The sequence below is a fragment of the Carassius auratus genome, unplaced genomic scaffold (genome assembly GCF_003368295.1).
Source record: "Carassius auratus strain Wakin unplaced genomic scaffold, ASM336829v1 scaf_tig00215723, whole genome shotgun sequence".
NCBI classification, from domain to species: Eukaryota; Metazoa; Chordata; class Actinopteri; order Cypriniformes; family Cyprinidae; genus Carassius; species Carassius auratus.
In genome coordinates this window covers 16,699-25,022 of record NW_020528212.1, presented here as the reverse complement: position 1 = coordinate 25,022, position 8,324 = coordinate 16,699, and positions in this window count along the sequence as shown.

Here is an 8,324-nt window from a genome sequence, read left to right as displayed (position 1 = left end):
ATTTTTGCTTTTATTGTGGCAAACCCAAACATTTTTACACTAGGAATTGAAGTGGTTTAATTGTGTGGCGTGATCTGGTGGTCAAGTTTCAAGAGATTTGTGATTGCTATTGATTGGATTGTTATCTGTTTTGGGTGTCCATTGTCAGTTACACTTGGTCACATGAATGGGTCTCTATATAAACATAAATCTAGTCAACTTTTTCAGACACGATATATTCACACTATTAATTTCCACAATGATGCAAATTTCTAGTGATGATATGGCGGTTGGCATTTAATGATGTTCCTCATCCCCTTTTCCTCTCTTGCATGCGGTTTGTGGGACTTCCAAACTTCTGTATGCTGACGTTTGAGAGGAGGGATGTTTATGTGATGCATTTCAAGTTGTATCTTGCACCTCATGAGGTGGTTTGAGAATGTGTTGGGGCTGGCATTCACACTCGGTTTCTTACGGAAATCTACGTTTATTAATGTATCTACTGGGAAACATCCAAGTGCACCTTAAACCTGGCTCTTATGACTTCTGCCTTCAGCTGCAAACTTTGTACACTCAACAAAAATCGTCTTGTTTCTTTGACCTACTAGTCTTACACTAATGTCTAGATTGCATGTGGTCGGGCAACGTTATTCGTCTTGTTGTTTGACATCTGCTCATACATGTGTAAACCACCTTTGCTGAGTCACTAAAATCTGTTTAGTAGTTTATTATCCAGCTTCTTTTTAATGCCACTGATGTATGCATGGATATCTGCCAGTTTCATGGCTTTTTTTTTTGTTTTGTTTTTGTCTTGATGAACACGTTTCGCCTCAGGTGTGTGCCGTTTGGTCTAGGCTTGTTTGTGATTGGGGCTATGTTGTATCGTGTTCACACAGGTATGAATCATAAGAGGTTTAGCTCATTGAACACTACATTTAAATGAGCTTTCTGGTGTCAAGAGCCTGTTAATACAAGACAGTCCCATTTTAATAAGGACCATGTGCTTCATTTGATCCTGTCTTGAAGATAATCCCCTCAAGCGTGTATGGAAATCAGTGAGTCATCGAGAATAACGACGCATCCACCTCTAAGTGATTCCTGTTTCAGTTTATGAGTGAGGTGATCTCACCATTGTAAATAGTAAAATAATGTGCATGTGCGTGAAGGACATGCACCGTCAGTTAGTATTGAAGCAGAAGTTTCAACGCCATATGCTTTGACAAACAGATTGATGTGTCTCAGAAAAGCCCGGGCAACTCTGGTTTGAACTCTACATTACTTTCAGCTCGGGGGAGGGGTCAGGAACCCTGACCTCACTTCCTGTAGTGACTTCACAAGCCGTGCATTGTGTGTGAGAATGTGACAGGGCTCCTGGGACTCCTCCACATCTGGCAGCTGTTTTGACCTCCCCCATCCATTTCCACCGCCTGGAAGATCTACGTATGTTCCTGGTACTCACCTCAGGAACTCCCCCAAAATAACTCCACAAGCCTGAGCTTCAGTCCCTTGCTGTTATGTACCTCACAGATGCTCAGTTAAGCTCTGACGCATCTTATTTGGTCTGCCACAGTCTGGTTTCCACCGTCAGGTTTACCCAGAGTTCCGGTGGTTTTTTGCCAACGTCTTTTGCGTGTGTCTCAGCCCTCAGAGGGCATTGGTGGTCATCCTCTAAGATAAGGAGAACATGTTATTCAGAATCCTTTTCGTTGGTATTTCCCCATGCTTCCGGATTAATTAATTTGGAGTAGTCAGTCAATTATTTCAGCTTTTCAGAAATACCACATTTGTGTCAGAGTCTTTCTCACGGGGGCTTGACACGCATGCACTTCTGCTATAGGTGCTCAGAGAGCATGCTGCTAATTTTACACCGTGTCTTGTTGAAAAAGCCGTTGCATGTAACTTCCTGTTTTGCATTTGAATGTGATAGGATTAATATCCTCTGTCTTTCTGCACTAAAATATCGGACCTAATTCCATATATTTTTTAAAATGTAATTGATTAGTTTTTCTTTCTTCGCGAAACCTCGCTATGCAACTCTTTCATGTTAGGATGTACAATGCTATTAATTATTTTCTACAGGGATTCACAACTTTTTGATGCAAACCATCCCTAAATATGATCAACTTCTTGCGAGAGACCCCTTCCTAAAATATGAAGCTGTAATAATAATAAAAAGCTATATATTTATGTATTAAAAAAAGTTTATTCTGTGGAAAATATTAAGTGATCTGACAACATTTTCTTCTAAAATTAAATCATTTGCTTTTACATTACAATCTTAAAAGTAAAGGTGCTTCACGATGCAATATAAGACCTTTTTTGTCTAAATGGTTCGAAACGTTTAACATCTGAGGAACCTTTCTGTTTCTCAAAAGGTTCTTTCTGGTGAAAAAAGATTCTTCAGATTATAAAAAGGTGAGATTGTTGCAGACTGTTAATATATTTTCTGTGAAACATGTTTTTCTTTTTTTTAACTGACAGATCTAATACACATTAACCCGTAGACATATGCTTGTATTGTCACAAACATACAATAAAGAAATACAATTTGCTACATTATTTAATCCCATAATACTCAATTCTAATTGGTCAGTCACTGCATTCTGTGGTCAATGTATGATGGCTGTTACACTTTATAATTGACCATTGTGCCAACACTGTAAAAAGTCATAAATTGAACCAATTTAAGGCAACCAGTTTCAGCAGATTTTTGAGTTTGCTCAACTTAAAGGTCAGTTAGTTGTACAAGCTTTTGTGCATGTGTAATCAATATAATATATTAAGCAAACTTTTAGTTAAACTTCCAACTTTGTGTTTAGTTGACTAGAAATATGGAGTTTTTATCATTTAGAAATATAAAAGTTTACAAAACCTGATAGTTGAAGTGACCATAAAAAATCAAAAGTTGAGAAAACTTCAAAGTTTAAGGAAACCAGCTTCAGACGGTTTTTGAGTTTTCTCAACTTCAGATTTTTAACAGTGCAGCTTCAGGACTTTCAGTTTTACTCAACCAGTTTTAAATTAATAAGTGTAGTTTTAATAAATGTATTAAACACTACTCAGTACAACAACATTGGTCCTCAAAAAACAATATTTAAATGGACAGAACCACAACCTTTTTATTTCATCAATATGATTTTTTTGTAGAACATCAAATTGAAATTTGCAAACAAAATCCACTTCATTTGCAATAAAAAAAGAAATAAAACTATAATATATGTTTTTTTTTCACATTTGAGTTACAAAAGTAAAACTTCTATAGAATTGATTAAATTGGGAAAGCATCAAGTAAAAACTAATACAAAACTCAAATGCAATAATAACAGTGCAATAATAACAACAGGTCCAGTCCAAAATTTATTGGCCAAAGTTTTTTATATCTGTCCTTTCTTATCTATTACAAGCATCCCGATTAGGCATAGAACTACTTTCTCCTTCTAGAAGATACCTGTTAGTTTCTTGTGTCTTTTGGTTCTGCATTTTGTATAATGAAAGTCTGTAATGGAAAAGCTGCAATGTTTTTGACTTCTGTGACCACAGAATGACAAAATCAGACATGTTTTAAAATCACACTGGCTTAAAGGGCACCTTACAGTTTCACAATTTCTTTAAATGGCTCCTAATATGTTTGGAGTAATCAGGTGTTTTTCAAATTTCCTTAAAGTCACACAATTCACAATTAAATGTTAAGTGACTCTCACGTGAAGATCTTGAAAAGTGAGACTTCAGTGGGTTTAAAAGAGCAGATGCAATCTGTGTAGAGACAGGGTCGTTGGCGGTTTCTTCCCTGGTAGTGGCGCAATCGATAATGTTTCAGAAGGACCTCCTGGGCAGGGTGTTCAAATCGGCATATCTTGCACTGCAATTGATTTAAATTTCTATTTGACTTGCTTTTCTATGTTATCTCAACTTGTTTCGTGTTAAAAAGTTGAATTAACTTTCAAAACTGAGTTTGTACTACAAAATATAAGTTGGATATTTTTTTACAGTGAACTAAATAGCTTTGATGTATTAGTCTCTTCTAGCATTGTGCGGTCGGTCTCTTGCCACATTATGAAATCGTTCAAACTCAAATCAATATTTCAAGTCCATTTGTGTATTTATAATGTATATGTTGTAATGTAATGTAGTTGGAAGTAAATAATGTACAGTCAGCAGGTCATTATCACAAAATAAACCCTGACAGGGTGATCAAGATGCAAAGTGGATCAGCTGATTGTGCATTAACCTTTGTTATATTCATATTGAAATATCAGTTGTCACTGTAAACAGAAGTTAAACAGATTCTTAAGTACATATATAGTCAGAAGAAACCATATCCAGGCTTGAAATACAGAACTGCTTACATGTATTTCCTCTGCATAACAGAGCGAGAACACCTCTAGGATTGGCGGACTGACGTAGCCTTCCTCTTTTTCCATCTTCAAAACAGACTGTGTATATTTTTAGAACATCTGTCGATTCTCTTTTCTGTCATGTGCTCTGCAGTCCTGTGATCCAGTGAGTCTGATGCCTTGTGATGAGTCCACAGTCATAGTGGCACTCATCGATTTGTTCATTTCGCGTTGCATTGTTTGTTTGAGAAATCTTTGCCCTGTCAGGTTTGATGTGGCATTCTAAAGTGTGCAGCAAAACCACAATGTTTAAACATTTTAGAGAAATCAACCTTAGTCTCACTTTCTGAGGCCCGTCTTGCACCACAAATGAAAGTAGCAAGCGAGAAGAACATATTCATGTCGACCCCCAGTGTTGCCAGGCTTGTGGTTTCCCCGCGCACTTGGGCTATTTTGAAAAACAGTCACGAAAGAAAGCAGAGCGCCTCTGGGCTTTTTTTAACAGTGTATAGCAGCCACCAAAATATTCACTGTAGGCAAAGAAAAATAAAATATGTATTTTTCCTAAGGTGTGTTGATACTTGGAATGAATACCTTGCAACTTACAGTATAGACAGAGTGAGTAACATAAGTTACCTAAGTTTCACCCACGTCTGAAATTTTAGGGTTAATTTGTTTGGCATTTAGCAACAAGAAGATTATATAAAGTTATTGTAAGGAAATGAGTCCTTAAAAAAGATTTATAAGGTGAATGATCAACGTGTTTAAAAGCTAAAATTATTTTATAGACATTGCATTTTAATCGGTTTAAATCTGCTTAATCTTTGCTTAAATGCAAATATAAGGCATAAAGGTTTAAATAAATAGTAAACATTTAAGTCATGATTTTCTTTAAAGCTGCCTGTAAATGATGTGTATTGTGAAAAGAGCTAAATAAATAGCCTTAATTTGACTTGAATTTTGTGGATGGTTATGTGACCGTGCCATTCATATTTACAGTTTACATCATGCAAAGTGCTGAAAATTCAAATCAAAGAATAAAAAAAGACCAAAATGGAAAGTGAATAACAGAATAATTAAACATGCACATAAACATGTCCAGCTAGCTCGACTCTGATTGGACAAGGGAAAAAGGGGGGCTAGTTAGTTTTCTTTCCTTTTGGGTGGGTTTTGAGTAAGCGTTGGACTGGAAAACATTTCTGTCCTGGCAACCACCCACATCAACACATTACAGTATCAACACCGAAACTTTGAAGACGGTGTACCGGAAGTGTCGTTTTGCACTTAGTGTCAAAACAGGCATCCTAATACTCGCCTTACAGTCTAGCTGTTTCTAAACTAGTGCAAGTAACAACACCAAAATTATTCATATGTTTTCATGAATGGCTACTGTGGATTTTTAAGCTAAATGCTTAAACAGCACTTGGTAGGCCACAATCTTTGGTGGACAGGTTATGGCCATTCACACCAAGAAGGATAACTATAGCGTCCACAGCCATTCATGAGAACATTCTGTTTATTATAAGCACACGCAGCAGTTTTAGCATCTGCCTCTTTTAAATGCTCACTCCAGCTCTTAAAACTGAATTCTGATTGGCTGTGAATGTTATGAAAGGGATTTCAATGATATCACTCCTCTGTGTTGTTATCGCTGTGCTTTGGACTTCAGTATTCTCTTAGAACTAGAACGCTGTTAAAACGTCACATATTTAGAGGAATCATTACTGTATTGTCGTCAGTATGTACAGCCTTTAGACACCATTTAGATTTTTGACATTTATCACACAGAAACATTCGATGGTGAGGTGTCTGTTCGTCCACTCCGTCCCTTTCAGACATTAGTGAAAGAGTAAATAATGGCACCTGGAGTCAGGATGGCTGATCTCTTTTCTCTCCTAATCATCCATTAGTGGATTAGTGGAACGCCCCCTCGCTCTAGCCTTCCTTTTATCACCTGCTCATTTTCCTTTTTTAAAATCCCAGCTTTGTGGGGGACGGTGTTTATGCACCCTTAGTGGCTCGTTGCACAGCTGCATCCGTGACTTGTCCAGATTGTTTGTCGATGGGCGAATGAGCAAACTCATCTAGCAGGTGAAGACCTTACTTATCACCGATTTGCCGTGCTGTTTTGATTCAGATTTCAGCGACTGCATCCAAACCATTGTATATGATAATCACTAGTTTCATCTCCCCTCGATGATTTATTATTACAGCAGAGCACAGAAGTCAGTTCCCACGCTCCGATATGGGTGCCGTTTGTGTATGATGTTTACATTGGGTTTAATTATGTGAACATACTTGTTTGCGACTCAAGGCAGTTATATATACAGCTGTAATTGTACGCAAGACCCAAAAAAGTGCTCCACTAGAGTGGGGGCGTCAAGAGGGACGGGGGGAGGGTTGTGTGGCTTCCTGGAGATTAGGCCTTTATTTACAGAGGGGTACTCAAGTGTCTTTAACACAACACAATACTAATCCACAAGTCCATTTTTACGCTGTTCTTTATTAACTATATGACTGAGAAGACCATGTTTTCCCTAGGAGGGCTGGTCATTTGCATGGTAATACGAGTCCTATAATGTGATTTAGCGAGGATTTCGAAGTCCCAGCCAGTCAGGACCTGCAGTCGATTGTATCAGGGATTTAAAACGTGTGAAAAGTACAACAAGGCTGGTTTGTACTAGTTTGAGGAATCGGTAATACAACAATAGACATATGGGTTGGAAAAGAGACACCATCTTTCTGCCTATAGTTTATCTTCACTAATTCTGAAGGCAAAATCTGTTGTTTTGACCTGGAACCATATGGCTGTCATCAGGGCTGTGGCCCCTTTGGCTTGGAAACCCAGCACTGACAGACGTTCGGTATCACATTCATTATCTATCTTGTGCTGGATCAGAAGAAGGTACTTGAGTGTAGTTCCTGTGTTCTGCTTTGCTGAAAAGACTTGCATAGCTGGTCACCAGCATATGTTGTGTTCTGGATGCTGGTTTTCCCACCAAGCTTCGAGACTTCCTTGGACATCCCTATTCCCCAGAAATCCACGCTGCTGCACCAGCCAAGTTTTCAGTGACTGTGATTTTAACAGTGGTGTCAAAAGTATTGGCATTCATTACTCAAGTAGAAGTATAGATACTAGGGTTTAAAAAGACTTTTGTAGAAGTTGAAGTATCAACTCAAGCTTTTTACTCAAGTAAAAGTGTAAAAGTACTGGTTTAAAAAACTACTTAAAGTATAAAAGTAAAAGTAATGTAAGGAAAAAAAATGCCATTAAGAACAAAAGCTTGGGCCGTGCCACAAGGACCTATTGTGCACTACCCCACCTCCTCAAAAAAAAAATTTCTAAAGGCCATAATGACTATAATGTTATATTAAAATGTTCATGTTGAAAAATTTGGGAGGCACTAGGCTACCTGTTTCAGCCACATATATGCCCATTGAAAATGAACTCATTTTAGTACAATGCAAATACATTAAAGAGCTAGAGATATGATGACTAGTTGCCAATAAGTATTGTTATGGTGCAAAAAGTCAAACTTCAGAGGCATGTCATCAATAACCTTGAATGGAATGTAAATGTACATCCAAGCTTAGCTGCAGGAATCTGCGAGGGCAATGGACAAGAACATTGGTGCAGGCTAAAAACAATTACTCTTGTGTGGTTGACTATTTACAATAAACATTATAGTGCTGTCAAAATGAATGATTAATCTAAGTGATTATTCAAAAACTAAAAATGAAAAATAACTCATAATCCTGATACCTTCTTGATTGATAGCTTCTTGTATTCGGTACATACGTCTGCTATGTCCAGTGTTTGGGGGGGAACGAGTTACAAAGTTGATATAGAGCTTCACAGTCCCACCCACAGCCCGAGAGAGCTCTGGTGCCAGAAGTAAATTTCCCATTCATTTCTCCCATTCACTTTCGGAAAAATCCGTATCTAAAGAGTTTTAGAGCATGTGTGAGGATAACCAGCTACGGCTGAACTCAGAAGCATATAACATATCA